The 17887-nt window shown below is 45.4% G+C and overlaps 12 pseudogenes; all 12 read left to right on the top strand.

Annotated features, from left to right (window-relative positions):
• Positions 1–13349: 13349 nt before the first annotated feature.
• LOC143949078 (5S ribosomal RNA) lies at positions 13350–13468 on the top strand (annotated as a pseudogene).
• Positions 13469–13782: 314 nt separating this feature from the next.
• LOC143947876 (5S ribosomal RNA) lies at positions 13783–13901 on the top strand (annotated as a pseudogene).
• A 314-nt stretch (positions 13902–14215) lies between these two features.
• LOC143949077 (5S ribosomal RNA) lies at positions 14216–14334 on the top strand (annotated as a pseudogene).
• Positions 14335–14648: 314 nt separating this feature from the next.
• LOC143948149 (5S ribosomal RNA) lies at positions 14649–14767 on the top strand (annotated as a pseudogene).
• A 557-nt stretch (positions 14768–15324) lies between these two features.
• LOC143949826 (5S ribosomal RNA) lies at positions 15325–15443 on the top strand (annotated as a pseudogene).
• Positions 15444–15552: 109 nt separating this feature from the next.
• LOC143948812 (5S ribosomal RNA) lies at positions 15553–15671 on the top strand (annotated as a pseudogene).
• Positions 15672–16220: 549 nt separating this feature from the next.
• On the top strand, positions 16221–16338 carry LOC143949318 (5S ribosomal RNA; annotated as a pseudogene).
• A 108-nt stretch (positions 16339–16446) lies between these two features.
• LOC143948010 (5S ribosomal RNA) lies at positions 16447–16555 on the top strand (annotated as a pseudogene).
• A 109-nt stretch (positions 16556–16664) lies between these two features.
• Positions 16665–16773, top strand: LOC143949965 (5S ribosomal RNA; annotated as a pseudogene).
• Positions 16774–16881: 108 nt separating this feature from the next.
• LOC143949497 (5S ribosomal RNA) lies at positions 16882–17000 on the top strand (annotated as a pseudogene).
• A 108-nt stretch (positions 17001–17108) lies between these two features.
• Positions 17109–17217, top strand: LOC143949992 (5S ribosomal RNA; annotated as a pseudogene).
• A 334-nt stretch (positions 17218–17551) lies between these two features.
• Positions 17552–17660, top strand: LOC143949446 (5S ribosomal RNA; annotated as a pseudogene).
• The last annotated feature ends 227 nt before the right edge of the window (positions 17661–17887 follow it).

Below are 17887 nucleotides of genomic sequence, written 5' to 3'. Positions count from 1 at the left end.
GAATATAAAAATGTATTTATTTATTTTTTTGCACAAAGTTGTCACTAAATGATATATTGCTTACACATGCCATGGGCATAAGTGAAATTACACCCCAAAATTAATTCTGCTGCTTCTCCCGAGTATGGGGATACCACATATGGGGGACTTTTTGGGAGCCTAGCCACGTACGGGACCCTGAAAACCAAGCACTGCCTTCTGGATTTAAATATAAAACGCTACAAAAAAAAACTGTTAGCGATCGCAGGGATCAGGCCTGACTCTGCGAACGCTGCAGTTATGTGTTTAGTGTTTTGTAAGTGACAGTGATCGATCGATACTGCACTTGGGTGATCGCTGATCGCTGGTGAAAGGGTTAACTAGGGGCAATCAGGGGGTTAAAACCATTATTGGGTAGTATATGGGGGTACCTAGCGCTATAAAAACCTGGCGGTGAACCTAAAAAAATAACTAGCTACCTAGCGACACTAATGCAGCGATCAGAAAAATTATCGCTTAATGACACTGGCAAAAGGGGGTGAAAGGGTTAACTAGGGGCAATAAGTGGGTTAAAACCATTATTGGGTAGTATATTGGGGTACCTAGCGCTATAAAAACCTGGCGGTGAGCCTAAAAAAATAACTAGCTACCTAATAGCACCAGTGACACTAATGCAGCGATCAGAAAAACGATTGCTTAGTGATACTGGCAAAAGGGGGTGAAAGGGTTAACTAGGGGCAATCAGGGGGTTAAAACCGTTCTTGGGTAGTATATCAGGGTACCTAGCGCTATAAAAACCTGGTGGTGAACCTAAAAAAATTAAAAGTTCGGGGGGGTTCTCATTAGGAGTGTCCCCATAACTACCTTTTTGTCTGGAGGTCAATATTGCCCTAACTGTCCTCTCCTCATGTGGTCTTTTCATGGTTTTGTAAGTATTATGCGGTGATCCGCATGAATAATGCCCCGTACACACGAGAGGACTTATGTCCGGCAGACTTCCAAAGGAGTTCCGCCGGAGTTCCGCCGGAGTTCCGACGGAGTTCTGGCGGACTTTTCGACCGAACGGACTTGGACACACACCATCACACCAAACTCCGACGGAGTCGAACGTGATGACGTACGACTGGATTCGAATAAGGAAGTTCATAGCCAGTAGCCAATAGCTGCCCTAGCGTCGGTTTTAGTCCGTCGGAGTAGCATACACACGAGCGGATTTTTCGAAGGGGACCGGGTCCGGCGGAGTTCCGTCGGGAAAATTTGAAGCATGCTTCATTTCTAAAGTCCGTCAGACTTTTGCGAAGCTAAAGTCCGTTGCAGCCCACACACGATCGAATAGTCTGACGGACTCAGTCCGTCGGACTTTGGATGTTGAAAAGTCCGCTCGTGTGTACGGGGCATTAGTGGAGGCTAACATGTAACATGCTATACTTATGTTTTTAAACATTTGAGATATCTGATGATAGATCTATTATAGATGTAAGCACTTTAACTCTCGAGCTCTTGAAGAAGCATATAAATATGCAAAACATTTGGAGCATAACCACCCCTCAATTAAGCCACTACTGGATATTGGTAAACCATGGTGGTTTTTACCACCATATACACACTATGATGATTGAGGGCTCCCTATTTTAAATTGAAGATTAGCGGTGACATCAGCATAATTCAGTTTGGCATCAACGGACGAAGAAATATAGTGTAATATTTATGTATTTGGGATTGTTTTTACCTGAAATCATGTAACCTTTCAATAGATCCTATTTTTTAACTTGCATTTAGTTGTGTTGCCCTTAAAATCCCATTCTTTGTTAATTTTTCTGTATACTATTCCAGTAGGGATGAGGAACATCTGTACCTATTAACCACTTGCTTACTGGGCACTTAAACCCCCCTCATGCCCAGACCAATTTTCAGCTTTCAGTGCTCTCACACTTTGAATGACAATTACTCAGTCATGCAACACTGTGACCAAATGATTTTTTTGTCCTTTTCTTCATACCAATAGAGCTTTCTTTTGGTGGTATTTGATCACCTCTCGGTTTTTTATTTTCTGCGCTATAAATGAAAAAAGACCGAAAATTTTGAAAAAAAATGAATTTTTCTTTGTTTCTGTGATAAAATTTTGCAAATTAGCAATTTTTCTTCATAAATTTTTGCCACAATTTATACTACTACACATCTTTGGTAAAAATAACCCAAATTATTGCATATTATATGATCTGTGTGAAATTTATAGAGTCAACAAGCTATGGTGCAAATCATAAAGATTTGCAAAAAAAGATCACATCTGATTTACTAAGGCCTATCTCCATTCTTGAGACCCTAACAAGCCAGGAAAGTACAAATGCCCCCCAAATGACCCCTTTTTGGAAAGTAGACATTCCAATGTATTAAGTAAGAGGCATGGTGAGTTATTTTAAGTTGTCATTTTTTCCCACAATTCTTTGCAAAATTAAGATTTTTATTTTTTTTTCACAAAATTTTCATTGTAATAGCTTATTTCTCCCACACGGAATGTGCATACCACAAATAACACCCCAAAATACATACTCCTACTCCTCCTGAGTATAACAATACCACATGTGTGAGACTTTTACACAGCCTGACCACATACAGAGGCCTAATTTTGAAGTAGCACCTTCAGGCATTCTAGGAGCATAAATTACACATTTCATTTCTCAACCACCTATTACAGTTTTGAAGGCCCTGGAACACCAGGGCAATGGAAACGTCCAGAAAATGACCCCATTTTGGAAAGCTAACACCCCAACGTATAATCTATGAGGCATAATGAGTCTTTTCAATGGTTAATTTTTTTCCAGAAGTTTTTGGAAAATGTGGAAAAAAATGAAAACGCATTTTTTTTGCACAAAGTTGTCCGTTTATAAGATATCTCCAACACATAGCATTTACATAGCAAAAATGGCACCCCAAAATACATTCTCCTACTCCTCCTGAGTATAACGATACACATGTGTGAGACTTTTACACAGCCTGACCACATACAGAGGCCTAATTTTGAAGTAGCACCTTCAGGCATTCTAGATGCATAAATTACACATTTAATTTCTCAACCACCTATTAAGCCCCATACACACGAGAGGACTTATGTCCGACAGACTTCCGAAGGAGTTCTGCCGGAGTTCTGCCGGAGTTCCGACAGAATTCTGACGGACTTTTTGACTGAGCGGACTTGGCCACACACAATCACACTAAACTCAGATGGATTCGAACGTGATGACGTGCGACTCGACTCGAATAAGGAAGTTCATAGCCAGTAGCCAATAGCTGCCCTAGCGTCGGTTTTAGTCCGTCGGAATAGCATACACACGAGCAAATTTTTCGAAGGGACCGGGTCCGGTGGAGTTCCGCCAGAAAAATTTGAAGCATGTTCCATATTCTAAAGTCCGTCAGACTTTGGCGAATCAAAAGTCCGTTGCAGCCCACACACGATCTAATAGTCTGACGGAATCAGTCCGTCGGACTTTGGATGTTGAAAAGTCCGCTCGTGTGTACGCGGCATTACAGTTTTGAAGGCCCTGGAACACCAGGGCAATGGAAACGTCCAGAAAATGACCCCATTTTGGAAAGCTAACACCCCAACGTATAATCTATGAGGCATAATGAGTCTTTTCAATGGTTAATTTTTTTCCAGAAGTTTTTGGAAAATGTGGAAAAAAATGAAAACGCATTTTTTTTACACAAAGTTGTCCGTTTATAAGATATCTCCAACACATAGCATTTACATAGCAAAAATGGCACCCGAAAATACATTCTCCTACTCCTCCTGAGTATAACGATACCACATGTGTGAGACTTTTACACAGCCTGACCACATACAGAGGCCTAATTTTGAAGTAGCACCTTCAGGCATTCTAGATGCATAAATTACACATTTCATTTCTCAACCACCTATTAAGCCCCGTACACACGAGAGGACTTATGTCCGACAGACTTCCGAAGGAGTTCTGCCGGAGTTCTGCCGGAGTTCCGACAGAATTCTGACGGACTTTTTGACTGAGCGGACTTGGCCACACACAATCACACTAAACTCCGACGGATTCTAATGTGATGACGTACGACTCGACTCGAATAAGGAAGTTCATAGCCAGTAGCCAATAGCTGCCCTAGCGTCAGTTTTGGTCCGTCGGAATAGCATACACACGAGCAAATTTTTCGAAGGGACCGGGTCCGGCGGAGTTCCGCCAGAAAAATTTGAAGCATGTTCCATATTCTAAAGTCCGTCAGACTTTGGCGAATCAAAAGTCCGTTGCAGCCCACACACAATCGAATAGTCTGACGGAATCAGTCCGTCGGACTTTGGATGTTGAAAAGTCCGCTCGTGTGTACGCGGCATTACAGTTTTGAAGGCCCTGGAACACCAGGGCAATGGAAACGTCCAGAAAATGACCCCATTTTGGAAAGCTAACACCCCAACGTATAATCTATGAGGCATAATGAGTCTTTTCAATGGTTAATTTTTTTCCAGAAGTTTTTGGAAAATGTGGAAAAAAATGAAAACGCATTTTTTTTTCACAAAGTTGTCCGTTTATAAGATTTCTCCAACACATAGCATTTACATAGCAAAAATGGCACCCGAAAATACATTCTCCTACTCCTCCTGAGTATAACGATACCACATGTGTGAGACTTTTACACAGCCTGACCACATACAGAGGCCTAATTTTGAAGTAGCACCTTCAGGCATTCTAGATGCATAAATTACACATTTCATTTCTCAACCACCTATTAAGCCCCGTACACACGAGAGGACTTATGTCCGACAGACTTCCGAAGGAGTTCTGCCGGAGTTCTGCCGGAGTTCCGACAGAATTCTGACGGACTTTTTGACTGAGCGGACTTGGTCACACACAATCACACTAAACTCCGACGGATTCGAATGTGATGACGTACGACTCGACTCGAATAAGGAAGTTCATAGCCAGTAGCCAATAGCTGCCCTAGCGTCGGTTTTGGTCCGTCGGAATAGCATACACACGAGCAAATTTTTCGAAGGGACCGGGTCCGGCGGAGTTCCGCCAGAAAAATTTGAAGCATGTTCCATATTCTAAAGTCCGTCAGACTTTGGCGAATCAAAAGTCCGTTGCAGCCCACACACAATCGAATAGTCTGACGGAATCAGTCCGTCGGACTTTGGATGTTGAAAAGTCCGCTCGTGTGTACGCGGCATTACAGTTTTGAAGGCCCTGGAACACCAGGGCAATGGAAACGTCCAGAAAATGACCCCATTTTGGAAAGCTAACACCCCAACGTATAATCTATGAGGCATAATGAGTCTTTTCAATGGTTAATTTTTTCCAGAAGTTTTTGGAAAATGTGGAAAAAAATGAAAACGCATTTTTTTTACACAAAGTTGTCCGTTTATAAGATATTTCCAACGCATAGCATTTACAGCAAAAATAACACCCCAAAATACATTCTACTACTCCTCCTGAGTATGGCAATACCACATGTGTGAGACGTTTACACAGCCTGGCCACATACAGAGGCGCAACATGCAAGGAACACCGTCGGCGTTCCAGGGACACATAGCCTGCACATACCAAGAATTACACCCCCAAATACATTATGCTGAGCAAAGGGTAAAGAAAAGATTACCTGTGGTTTTAGAAGCGCAGTTGTCCACAGGAGGATATCACTGGTCCAGGCAGCAGGCAGGGACTTGGTTAGCAACAGCGAACACAATTTTTCAGGCAGCAGGGAGGGATACTGTCCATATACAGTCCAGGGTCAGTGCAGAGATATTGTCAGCAGTGCCAAAAATATTGGTCCTGGTAGTAGGCAGGTCCATGTGGTGTGGTCAGTGCGGCATGACGGCAGTAAGTCCTACAGGCAGCAGACAGAAGTAGAGCCTCATTCAAGACAGAATGGGGATAGGGGGAGAGGCTTCTCCCTCCCAAATCTCTTTGAAGCCTCCGAGTCTCCAGACCCTAATCTAGGAATAAAAAAACTAAGAAAATAGTTTTCTTCATCCAGAAAAACTATACTGGAGCCCCTCACATATGTGAGACCCCCTGTTGAATCCCACTAGTCCAGTTGCAGAATACAAGATCAGTCCAAGAGGCAGGCAAATATCGTGGTCAAACAGTCCAAAGTCAGTTCCAGATCAGGCAGAGGTATGTACAGAATCGTTAGGCAGAAGCATGGTTGAATAACAGTCCAGGGTCAGTTCCAGATCAGGCAGAGGTATGTACAGAATCGTTAGGCAGAAGCATGGTCGAATAACAGTCCAGGGTCAATTCCAGATCAGGCAGCGGTATGTACAGAATCGGCAGGCATAAGAGTGGTCAAATAGCAAGCCAGGGTCAGTTACAGAGCAGGCAGTGGCATAAGCGGTGTGAAGGTGTATGAAGGCAGGAACTGAGGATTATGTTTACCATACTTCACTAAAAATGTATTGAAGTATGGTAATGCCGAAAACAGTCGCCTATGCAGAGGCCTGGTTGGGAAGGACATTGTGCACAATAATAAGATTTGTCTCTTCTGACTCCTGCTCTGGTACGCACCTTACATCTTTTTTGACATCTTTGGCCTGTTGGTTTGGGAGGGATTTTATCGGGAAAGTGGCGCTCGGAGAGTCGACTAATAATGTCTGATCGGATATTTTCTGGTGGGCCGTTTGGGAAAATAAGGGCAGTGAAAACTTCCTCCTGGTAGCCAAAGAAACGTTTGGGGTTTTGGGTGGAGTTGCGGTAAATGACATAGGAATTGTAAATGGCCAGTTGAAAAAAATAAATTGCTACTTTTTTGTACCAATGGTATGTCCGTCTTGTGGCAAGATATGGTTCCATCATTTGGTCGTTTAAGTCGACTCCCCCCATGAACAAATTGTATTCATAAATGCATTTTGGGTTTTTTACGGGGCCATTCCTTCTGGGGATTTCCACGAACGTATCATTGTGGATAGAAGACAACATATACACATCCCTTCTGTCCCTCCACTTCACTGCCAGAACCTTCTTGTTTCTCAGACTTGCGGTTTCTCCTTTTCGCAGCTTCTTATTCACAAGACTTTGAGGAAAGCCCTTCCGATTCCTTTTTACGGTGCCACATGCTGGCGTCTTCCTCCGGTGAAGGTTGTGGAACAGGGGCAGAGATGTGTAGAAGTTGTCTACATACAGGTGGTAGCCTTTATCCAATAGGGGGTATATGAGGTCCCAAACAACTTTTCCGCTGGATCCCAAGTAGTCCGGACAATTAGGGGGCTGCAGCTGGGTGTCCTTCCCTTCGTACACTATGAATGAATATGTGTACCCTGTGGCTCGGTCGCATAATTTGTAGATCTTCACCCCATAGCAGGCCCTTTTGCTGGGCATAAATTGCTTCATTTTAAGCCTACCACTAAATTTAATAAGGGACTTATGCACACATATGTGTTGGTCCGGGGTAAACAATTTGGGGAATGTTTGTGAAAAATAATGAAGTATTGGTCGAATTTTGTAAAGCCTGTCGTAATTTGGGTAATTTCGTGGAAGGCACTGGGTATTGTCGCTGAAATGTAAGAACCTAAGGATCATCTGATACCTGGTTCTGGGCATTACCGCGGAGAAGAGCGGTGTGTGGTGGAGGGGGTGGTTTGACTAATAGGTACGCAATTGATTTTTTTTGTTGAGTCCCATGTTAAATGTGAGGCCTAAAAAAACCTTGAACTCCTCCACCGTTAGGTCTCTCCATTTGTAGAGATGGGCATAATAAGATGTCGGATTTTTCAAAATAAATTGTTGTGCATACAGGTTGCACTGGGCCACAATTGACGACAACATATCCTCCGTAAAAATTAAATTAAAAAAATCTATTGGGGTAAAATTCTCTGTGTCCACCTGGACTTCTGGCTGGGCAGTGAAAGGGGGAACATTGGCCTCTCCTGAATTAGGAGGAAGCCACAAGGGGTTCTGAAGGGCATAGGGAAGGCCGACATGGCTCCTAACCCTTTGGGGCTGAGATGACACCCCACTGGTACTTGGCCTTTCTTGCCGGGGCACTGCGGTGCTGGTGGACGGCACTTCGGTGCTGGTGGACGGCACTGCCTCACTAGAACGCCTTCGTTTGATGGGCCGGATATCTTCCTCCTCGGATTCAGTCAGTGTTTCACTGCTGAGGACTGGCTCATAATTTATGTCGGCTTCAGAATCCGAATCTGAAAGAGAATCTGAAGAGGAGAGCTCCCCGTTGCTCTCGTCGGCCGTGGAAATAATTTTGTACGCCTCCTCGGCGGAAAAGACTCGTTTAGACATGGTTGCTGGTGTTAAGGCTGCACTGATGGGCACTGATGAGGTGGCACTGATGTGCACTGATTGATGGCACTGATGTGCACTGATTGATGGCACAGATGTGCACTGATGAGGTGGCACAGATGTGTACTGTTGAAGTAGCACAGAGGTGGCACAGATGGGCACTGATGAGTCGGCACAGATGTGCACTGATGAGTCGGCACAGATGTGCACTGATTGTACAGATGTGCACTGTTTAGGTGGCACAGATGGGCGCTTTTGAGGTGGCACAGATGTGCGCTTTTGAGGTGGCACAGATGGACGCTTTTGAGGTGGCACAGATGGGCACTGATGGGTCGGCACAGACGTGCACTGATTTATTGCACAGATGTGCAGATTTATTGCACAGATGTGCACTGATGAGGCGGAAGATGGGCACAGATGGGCACTGCTGAGGCGGCACAGATGGGCACTGCTGAGTCAGCACAGATGGGCACTGCTGAGGTGACACAGATGGGCACTGATGGGTCGGCACAGATGTGCACTGATTTATTGCACATATGTGCAGATTTATTGCACAGATGTGCACTGATGAGGCAGCAGATGGGCACAGATGGGCACTGCTGAGGCAGCACAGATGGGCACTGCTGAGGTGGCACAGATGGGCACTGAGACGGCACAGATGGGCACTGCTGAGGCGGCACAGATGGGCACTGCTGAGGTGGCACAGATGGTACAGATGGGCACTGATTGGTACAGATGGGCACTGATTGGCACTGGCGGGCACTGGCGGTGCACAGATGGGCACTGACGTTGCACAGATGGTGCACAGATGATGCACAGATGGCACAGGTGGGCACAGGTGGCCACAGGTGGGCACAGGTGGGCACTGGCGGGGTAGAGATGGGCACTGGCGGGGTAGAGATGGGCACTGGTGGGGTAGAGATGGGCACTGGCGGGGTACATATGGGCACTGGCGGGCACAGATGGCACTAATATCACTATTGTAAAAGTAACTCACAGAATCTCTCTCCTCACACGCTGTCTCTATGTAAGGAGACAGATTCAGCAATGGGAGATGATCTCATTTGTTTACATCTGAGATCATCACCCATTGGAGGCGGCGATCGCGCTGTAAACGGCCGCTGTGATTGGCCGTTTACAGCGATCTGTGATTGGCTGTGTCCAGGGGACACGGCCAACACAGATTTTCCCCGAAGTGCGCTCCCCGGAGCGCGCGGGGAGCCATTAAAGGGGACGACGTCAATAGACGTAGTCCCGGCATTTGAGATCCGCGCTGTAGCCGTCATTTGACTATAGCGCGGATCTCAAGTGGTTAATGTCCGCAGTACCACTATGCTTTGACATTTTCCTTGAACTATGATAGGATAGCTAGCTAGAGTCATTTTGTTTTTTTGTAGGCTGAGGTTTACTGAAAAATGTTCTAGTAATACTCCTAAGAAGTAGTGAGCAGCTTGTGGCGCCAAGTTATGGTCTATTAGTTAATGTTTTATTGCAAATAAAGCAATGCATTTTTTTTTGTTTTTTTTGGTTGGCTATAATTTCACAGGTCAACAGATGTTCCTTTTTGAGTAGGCGTAAACAGAAAAATATGGAGGCTTTCTTCATGGGTTTCTTCTTCTGGAGACCTCAGTCATGCATATACTCTTTAACAATGAAACTGGACATAGATGGAATGAAATTCGAACAGTTCAGCAGGACCAGCCAAATCTTCAATCTTTGGCTGTTCCCATTCCTGAAACTTTGCTCTAATCAACTTCTCTCGAACCGGCTTGTTGGAAGGTTTTACTTTCAATAAGTGCTGATTAGTATATTTTGACAGTGGAGTCGTCTCCCTTTTGTCAGAATACAATAACCAAGAAGGAAGGATTTCTCTATTGACTCCACTTGTGTCAATGTGATAATCGGTTCAGTTGTTTGTTTGTTTATTGTTTTTGTTTTTTGATCAGCTCACTTTAAAAAAACTTCCATGTATGGCAAGCCTTAGAGTAAACAAAGATGAATTTGGATCTATGTGTGGCCACTGTGGTTGAACAGAAGTCAGTATATTCCCAATCAGTCAGTGCTGTAGGCTGGAGAGATGATCTGTATATTTTGACAGCAAGGTAGTCTTTCTGCTGTCAGAATTCAATGATACAATGGAGAGGATTCCAACAGCCACATTGAGTGTGTGGATGGAGGAATCCAGTCAGGTTTTGTTTTTTAAATTTAACCCACTAGCTGAATGAAAAAAACTGACATGTGCATGGCCAGCTTTAGAGATTCAGGGGTTAAGTGACCTGGAGATATTGAAGCCAGGTTTAACCATAACAACCATGCAGTAAGCATTTTAGGTTAACAGTAAAAAAAAATTATATCGTGCCATGGTTTAGATTGTTTATTTTTAACCCAGACCTCAGATTTCATTATCTCTGGATAAGTAAGCATAATGCCATTGTAAATGTTCTCTTTTTCATGACTAGTTGATAAGCCATGAAATCTTCAAGCATGATGGGAAGCCAGGCACACTCCAAGCAAGATGGAATCCCTTTTCTGCTCCTGCAGCATTAGCAGATGGTGGGTACCTACATAAAACTCATGGAGGATGATAAAATAAATTGTCTAACATGCTATAGAAGTAGTGTGAGAGTTATGAGCTTTAATCATAACTCATTGTTTGGGTTTAGCCACTGAATTTTGTGGACCCAAAAATATTTCTAGACTGAGTAATAATAAAAAAGTATATAGCTCAATCAACAGCAGTGTTCAGGCGCAATGCACATAGATTTTTTGCTACCCATTTTTTGCAGCTAGGCGTTAAACAGGACCCCCTCCCAAGCCCACTGTAGCCATGAAATCTTCAAGCAAGATGGAAAGCCATGAAATCTTCAAGCAAGATGGAAAGCCATGAAATCTTCAAGCAAGGTGGGAAGCCATGAAATCCTCAAGCAAGATGGGAAGCCATGAAATCTTCAAGCAAGGTGGGAAGCCATGAAATCCTCAAGCAAGATTGGAAGCCATGAAATCCTCAAGCAAGATTGGAAGCCATGAAATCCTCAAGCAAAATGGGAAGCCATGAAATCTTCAAGCAAGATGGGAAGCCATGAAATCTTCAAGCAAGATGGGAAGCCATGATCTCTTCAAGCAAGATGGCAAGCCATGATCTCTTCAAGCAAGATGGCAAGCCATGATCTCTTCAAGCAAGATGGAATCCCTTTTCTGCTTCTGCAGCATTAGCAGATGGTGGGTACCTACATAAAACTCATTAAGGATGATACAACAAATTGTCTAACATGCTATAGAACCAGTGTCAGAGTTATGAGCTTTAATCATAACTCATTGCTTGGGTTCATCACTGAATTTTGTGGACCCAAAAATATTGCTAGACTGAGTTAGGAATGAAAACGTATATAGCTTAATCAACAGCATGAGTTATGAGCTTTAATCATAACGCATTGCTTGGGTTTAGCCACTCAGTTTTGTGGACCCAAAAATATTGCTAGACTGAGTTAGGAATGAAAACGTATATAGCTTAATCAACTGCCTGAGTTATGAGCTTTAATCAGAACTCGTTGCTTGGGTTTAGCTACTGAATTTTGTGGACCCAAAAATATTTCTGGATGGAGTTAGGAATAAGAAAGAGAGCAGGGATTTTAGTCTGATCCCTCTTGGGAAAGTCTACAGAGAGCCCCCACTCTGTTGGAAGACCATCTTACATATCAATTGTAAGCTATAATTAAGCCTCTAGTCTGGTTGCTAGGTTGTTCTGAAGTAGAAGGCTGAGGGACTGGGTCAATCTCAGTTTGTGCTGGACTGGCGGAAGAGTGCCCATTCCTCTGAGAAGGCCGGGCTAGATCTGATTCAGTCCCTCTTCCAACTTCTCCCAGGGTAACATGGCAGGCAGTCTAAATAAAACTGTTCATCCTTTCTTCCTGGGAATTTGTTTTTTTGATCTTGGAATGGTTCTTAGCTTTTCTTGGTTAGAGTATGAGGGCACCATACTACAGCCAACAAACTTTGGCCAGGCCAAAATCAACGTGCCCTATTCTTGGTTCAGACTTCAGGCACTGGGTCAAGATGCCTTCTCCCCATAGGGGAAAAGGTATGATACATGCCATTCCCACACAAATAGGTTTAACCGTCCATAATTTAAACATTATGAAAATTTTCAATGAAAACTATTCATTAATGTCCATGTATAGTGTAGCCAATAGCGAGCAAAAACAGAGCAGGGTTCAGGCACAATGCACATAGATATCACTTGCTGCTCATTTGCTAGAGCAGGATTTAGACAGGACCCCCTCCCAAGCCCACTGAAGCATTGTTTGTATACAATTCTGTTAACTACCCATTTTCTGCTCATTAGTATGCCCACCTTGGAGCAGTGTAGCATGCATTGCCAGTGATTTCCCCTTGCGCATATGCTCTGTGGTCCCAACAGAGCAGATTTCATAGGCAATGCAGATAGTATATGGCAGCTCTACTAGAGCCGGCCTTTGGTTTATATGAAATGTAAATGATGTGTTGCGCAATCAAGCCCACTGAAGCATTTTTTGTTTACAATGCCATTAATTCCCCTCCACTGCTCATTTATATGCCCAACTTGGAGCAGTGTAGAATGCATTGCAAATGATTTCACCTTGCGCATATGCTTTTTGTGGTCCCAACAAAGCAGCATTCATAAGCAATGCAGATAGTGATTGGCTGCTCTAGGGGAGCCAGTTATATGAAATTAATAAGCCAGTTGCTGCTGATTCATGCCCAGTCTGGCGCAGCATAGAATGTATGGGACTGATTTCCCGTTTCAGGCTCTATATGTTGTTGGCGTCGACGAACTGTTTATTTTTCTGCTTGTTTGCCGAGGTGACCATCTTGGCATTTGTCAAGAGGGTTGAGAGTGGCCAGCAAGATCACCTACGGACACATCATCCTTAATGCGCCAGATCTCATCTGATCTTGCATGCTAAGCAGGGTCCGACCTTGATAGTACCTGGATGGGAGACTGCCTGGGAATACCAGGTGCCGTAGGCTTTTTTTTAATATGTTGTTGGTGTCAACGACCTGTTTTATTTTTCTGCTTGTTTGCCGAGGTGACCATCTTGGCATTTGTCAAGAGGGTTGAGAGTGGCCAGCAAGATCACCTATGGACACATCACCCAGAATGCGTTTGATCTCGTCTGATCTCGGATGCTAAGCAGGGTCGGGCCTGGTTAGTACCTGGATGGGAGACCGCCCGGCAATACCAGGTGCCATAGGCTGTTTTTTAGTATGTTGTTGGCGTCGACGACCTGTTATATTTTTCTACTTGTTTGCCCAGGTGACCACTTTGGCGTTTGTCAAGAGGGTTGAGAGTGGCCAGCAAGATTTCCTACTGCCACATCACCCTGAATGAGCCCCATCTCGCATGCTAAGCAGGGTCGTACCTGGATGGGAAACAACTTGGGAATGCCAGGTGCCGTAGGCTATGTTTTAATATGTTGTTGGCGTCGACAACCTGTTTTATTTTTCTGCATGTTTGCCCAGGTGACCATCTTGGCGTTTGTCAAGAGTGTTGAGAGTGGCCAGCAAGATTACCTACAGCCAAATCACCCTGAAAGCGCTCAATCTCATCTGATCTCAGATGCTAAGCAGGGTCGGGCCTGGTTATTACCTGGATGGGAGACCGCCTGGGAATACCGGGTGCCGTAGGCTTTTTTTTAATATGTTGTTGGCAAAGACGACCTGTTTTATTTTTCTGCTTGTTTGCCCAGGTGACCATCTTGGCGTTTGTCAAGAGGGTTGAGAGTGGCCAGCAAGATTGCCTACTGCCACATCACCCTGAATGCGCCCCATCTCGGATGCTAAGCAGGGTCGTACCTAGATGGGAATCCGCTTGGGAATGCCAGGTGCCGTAGGCTATGTTTTAATATGTTGTTGGCGTCGACAACCTGTTTTATTTTTCTGCATGTTTGCCCAGGTGACCATCTTGGCGTTTGTCAAGAGGGTTGAGAGTGGCCAGCAAGATCACCTATGGACACATCACCCAGAATGCGTTTGATCTCGTCTGATCTCGGATGCTAAGCAGGGTCGGGCCTGGTTAGTACCTGGATGGGAGACCGCCCGGCAATACCAGGTGCCATAGGCTGTTTTTTAGTATGTTGTTGGCGTCGACGACCTGTTATATTTTTCTACTTGTTTGCCCAGGTGACCACTTTGGCGTTTGTCAAGAGGGTTGAGAGTGGCCAGCAAGATTTCCTACTGCCACATCACCCTGAATGAGCCCCATCTCGCATGCTAAGCAGGGTCGTACCTGGATGGGAAACAACTTGGGAATGCCAGGTGCCGTAGGCTATGTTTTAATATGTTGTTGGCGTCGACAACCTGTTTTATTTTTCTGCATGTTTGCCCAGGTGACCATCTTGGCGTTTGTCAAGAGTGTTGAGAGTGGCCAGCAAGATTACCTACAGCCAAATCACCCTGAAAGCGCCCGATCTCGTCTGATCTCAGATGCTAAGCAGGGTCAGGCTTGGTTATTACCAGGATGGGAGACCGCCTGGGAGTACCAGGTGCCGTAGGGTTTTTTATAATATATTGTTGGCAAAGACGACCTGTTTTTTTTTTCTGCTTGTTTGCCGAGGTGACCATCTTGGCGTTTGTCAAGAGGGTTGAGAGTGGCCAGCAAGATCGCCTATGGCCACATCACCCTGAGCATCTCATCTGATCTTGGATGCTAAGCAGGGTCGGGCCTGGTTAGTTCATGGATGGTAGGCCGCTTGGGAATACCAGGTAGCGTAGGCTTTTTTTTAATATGCTGTTGGCGTCAACGACCTGTTTTATTTTTCTGCTTGTTTGCTGAGTTGACCATCTTGGTGTTTGTCAAAAGGGTTGAGAGTTGCCAGCAAGAGCGCCTACAGCCTCATCACCCTGAATGCGCCCGATCTCGTCTAATCTAAAATGCTAAGCAGGGTTGGGCCTGATTAGTAACTGGATGGGAGACCGCCTGGGAATACCAGGTAGGTGCTGTGGGCTTTTTTTATTATGCTGTGGGAGTCGACGACCTGTTATTTTTTCTGCTTGTTTGCCGAGGTGACCATCTCGGCGTTTGTCAAGAGGGTTGAGAGTGGCCACTAAGTGCACCTACAGCCACTTCAACCTAAATGCGCCTTATCTCGTCTGATTTCAGATGTTAAGCAGGGTCGGGCCTGGTTAGTAACTGGGTGGGAGACCACCTGGGAATACCAGGTGCCGTAGGCTTTTTTTTTAATATGTTTTTGGCGTCGACAGCCTGTTTTATTTTTCTGCTTGTTTGCCGATGTGACCATCTTGGCATTTGTGAAGAGGGTTGAGAGTAGCCAGCAAGATCCCCTGCGGCCACATCACCCTGAATGCACCCGATCTCCTCTGATCTCGGATGCTTAGCAGGGTCGGGCCTTGCTAGTATCTGGATGGGAGACCGCCTTTGAATACCAGGTGCCGTAGGCTTTTTGTTAATATGTTGTTGGCGTCGACGACCTGTTTTATTTTTCTGCTTGTTTGCCGAGGTGACCATCTTGGCGTTTGTCAAAAGGGTTGAGAGTGGCCAGCAAGATTGCCTACAGCCAAATCAGCCTGAATGCGTCCAATCTTGTCTGATCTCAGATCCTAAGCAGGGTCAGGCCTGGTTAGTACTTGGATGGGAGACTGCCTGGGAATTCCAGGTGGCGTAGGCTTTTTGTTAATATGTTGTTGGCGTCGACGACCTGTTTTTTTTCTGCTTGTTTGCCGAGGTGACCATCTTGGCGTTTGTCAAGAGGGTTGAGAGTGGCCAGCATATTTGCCTACGTCAACATCACTCTGTATGCGCCTGATCTCGTATGCAAAGCAGGGTCGGGCCTGGTTAGTACCTGGATGGGAGACCGCCTGGGAATACAAGGTGCCGGAGGCTTTTTTTAATATGTTGTTGGCTTCAACGATCTGTTTTATTTTTCTGCTTGTTTGCCGAGGTAACCATCTTGGCGTTTGTCAAGAGGGTTGAGAGTGGCCAGCAAGATCACCTACGGCCACATCACCCTGAATGTGCCGATCTTATCTGAGCTTGGATCCTAAGCAGGGTCGGGCCTGGTTAGTATCTGGATGGGAGACCGCCTTGGAATACCAGGTGCTGTAGGCTTTTTTTTAATATGTTGTGGGCGTCAACGACCGGTTTTATGTTTCTCCTTGTTTGCCGAGGTGACCATCTTGGCGTTTGTCAAGAGGGTTGAGAGTGGCCAGTAAGATTGCCTTTGGCCACATTACCCTGAATGCGCCCGATCTCGGATGCTAAGCAGGGTCGGGCCTGGTTAGTACCTGGATGGGAGACCGCCTGGGAATACCAGGTGCCATAGGCTTTTTTTAATATGTAGTTGACGTCGACGACCTGTTTTATTTTTCTGCATGTTTGCCGAGGTGACCATCTTGGCGTTTGTCAAAAGGGTTGAGAGAGTCACCAGCAAGAGCGCCTACGGCCTCATCACCCTGAATGTGCCCGATCTCAGATGCTAAGCAGGGTTGGGCCTGGTTAGTAACTGGATGGGAGACCGCCTGGGAATACCAGGTGACGTAGGCTTTTTTTTAATGTGTTGTTCGCATCGACGACCTGTTTTATTTTTCTGCTTGTCTGCCGAGGTAACCATCTTGGCATTTGTCAAGAGAGTTGAGAGTGGCCAGCAAGATCAGCTACGGCCACATAACTCTGAATGCACCCGATCTCGTCTGATTTCGGATGCTAAGCAGGGTTGGGCCTGGTTAATACCTGGATGGGAGACCGCCTTGTAATACCAGGTGCCATAGGCTCTTTTTTAATATGTTGTTTGCGTCGATGACCTGTTTTATTTTTCAGCTTGTTTGCCAAGGTGACAATCTTGGCGTTTGTCAAGAGGGTTGAGAGCGGCCAGCAAAGGTGCCTATGGCCACATCACCCTGGATGCCCCTGACCTCGGATGCTAAGCAGGGTCAGACCTGTTTAGTACCTGTATGGGAGACCGCCTGGGAATACCAGGTGCCGTAGGCTTTTTTTGTATATGTTGTTGGCGTCGACGACCTGTTTTACTTTTCTGCTTGTTTGCCGACCTGACAATCTTGGCGTTTCAAGAGGGTTGAGAGTGGCCAGCAAGATCGCCTACAACCTCATCACCCTGAATGCACCCGATCTTGTCTGATTTCAAATGCTAAGCAGGGTCGGGCGCTGTTAGTACCTGGATGGGAGACCACCTGGGAATTCCAGGTGCAATAGGCTTTTTTTAATTTGTTGTTGTTGTAGACGACCTGTTATATTTTTCTGCTTGTTTGCCGAGGTAACCATCTTGGCATTTGTCAAAAGGGTTGAGAGAGTCGCCAGCAAGAGCGCCTATGGCCTCATCACCCTGAATGTGCCCGATCTCAGATGCTAAGCAGGGTTGGGCCTGGTTAGTAACTGGATGGGAGACCGCCTGGGAATACCAGGTGCCGTAGGCTTTTTTTTAATGTGTTGTTCGCATCGACGACCTGTTTTATTTTTCTGCTTGTCTGCCGAGGTAACCATCTTGGCATTTGTCAAGAGAGTTAAGAGTGGCCAGCAAGATCAGCTACGGCCACATAACTCTGAATGCACCTGATCTCGTCTGATTTTGGATGCTAAGCAGGGTTGGGCCTGGTTAATACCTGGATGGGAGACCGCCTTGTAATACCAGGTGCCATAGGCT

The sequence above is a fragment of the Lithobates pipiens genome, unplaced genomic scaffold, assembly GCF_037356315.1.
Source record: "Lithobates pipiens isolate NorthernLeopardFrog02 unplaced genomic scaffold, aLitPip1_a1.2 Scaffold_30, whole genome shotgun sequence".
NCBI lineage: Eukaryota > Metazoa > Chordata > Amphibia > Anura > Ranidae > Lithobates > Lithobates pipiens.
This window is presented reverse-complemented; position numbering and strand designations above follow the sequence as displayed.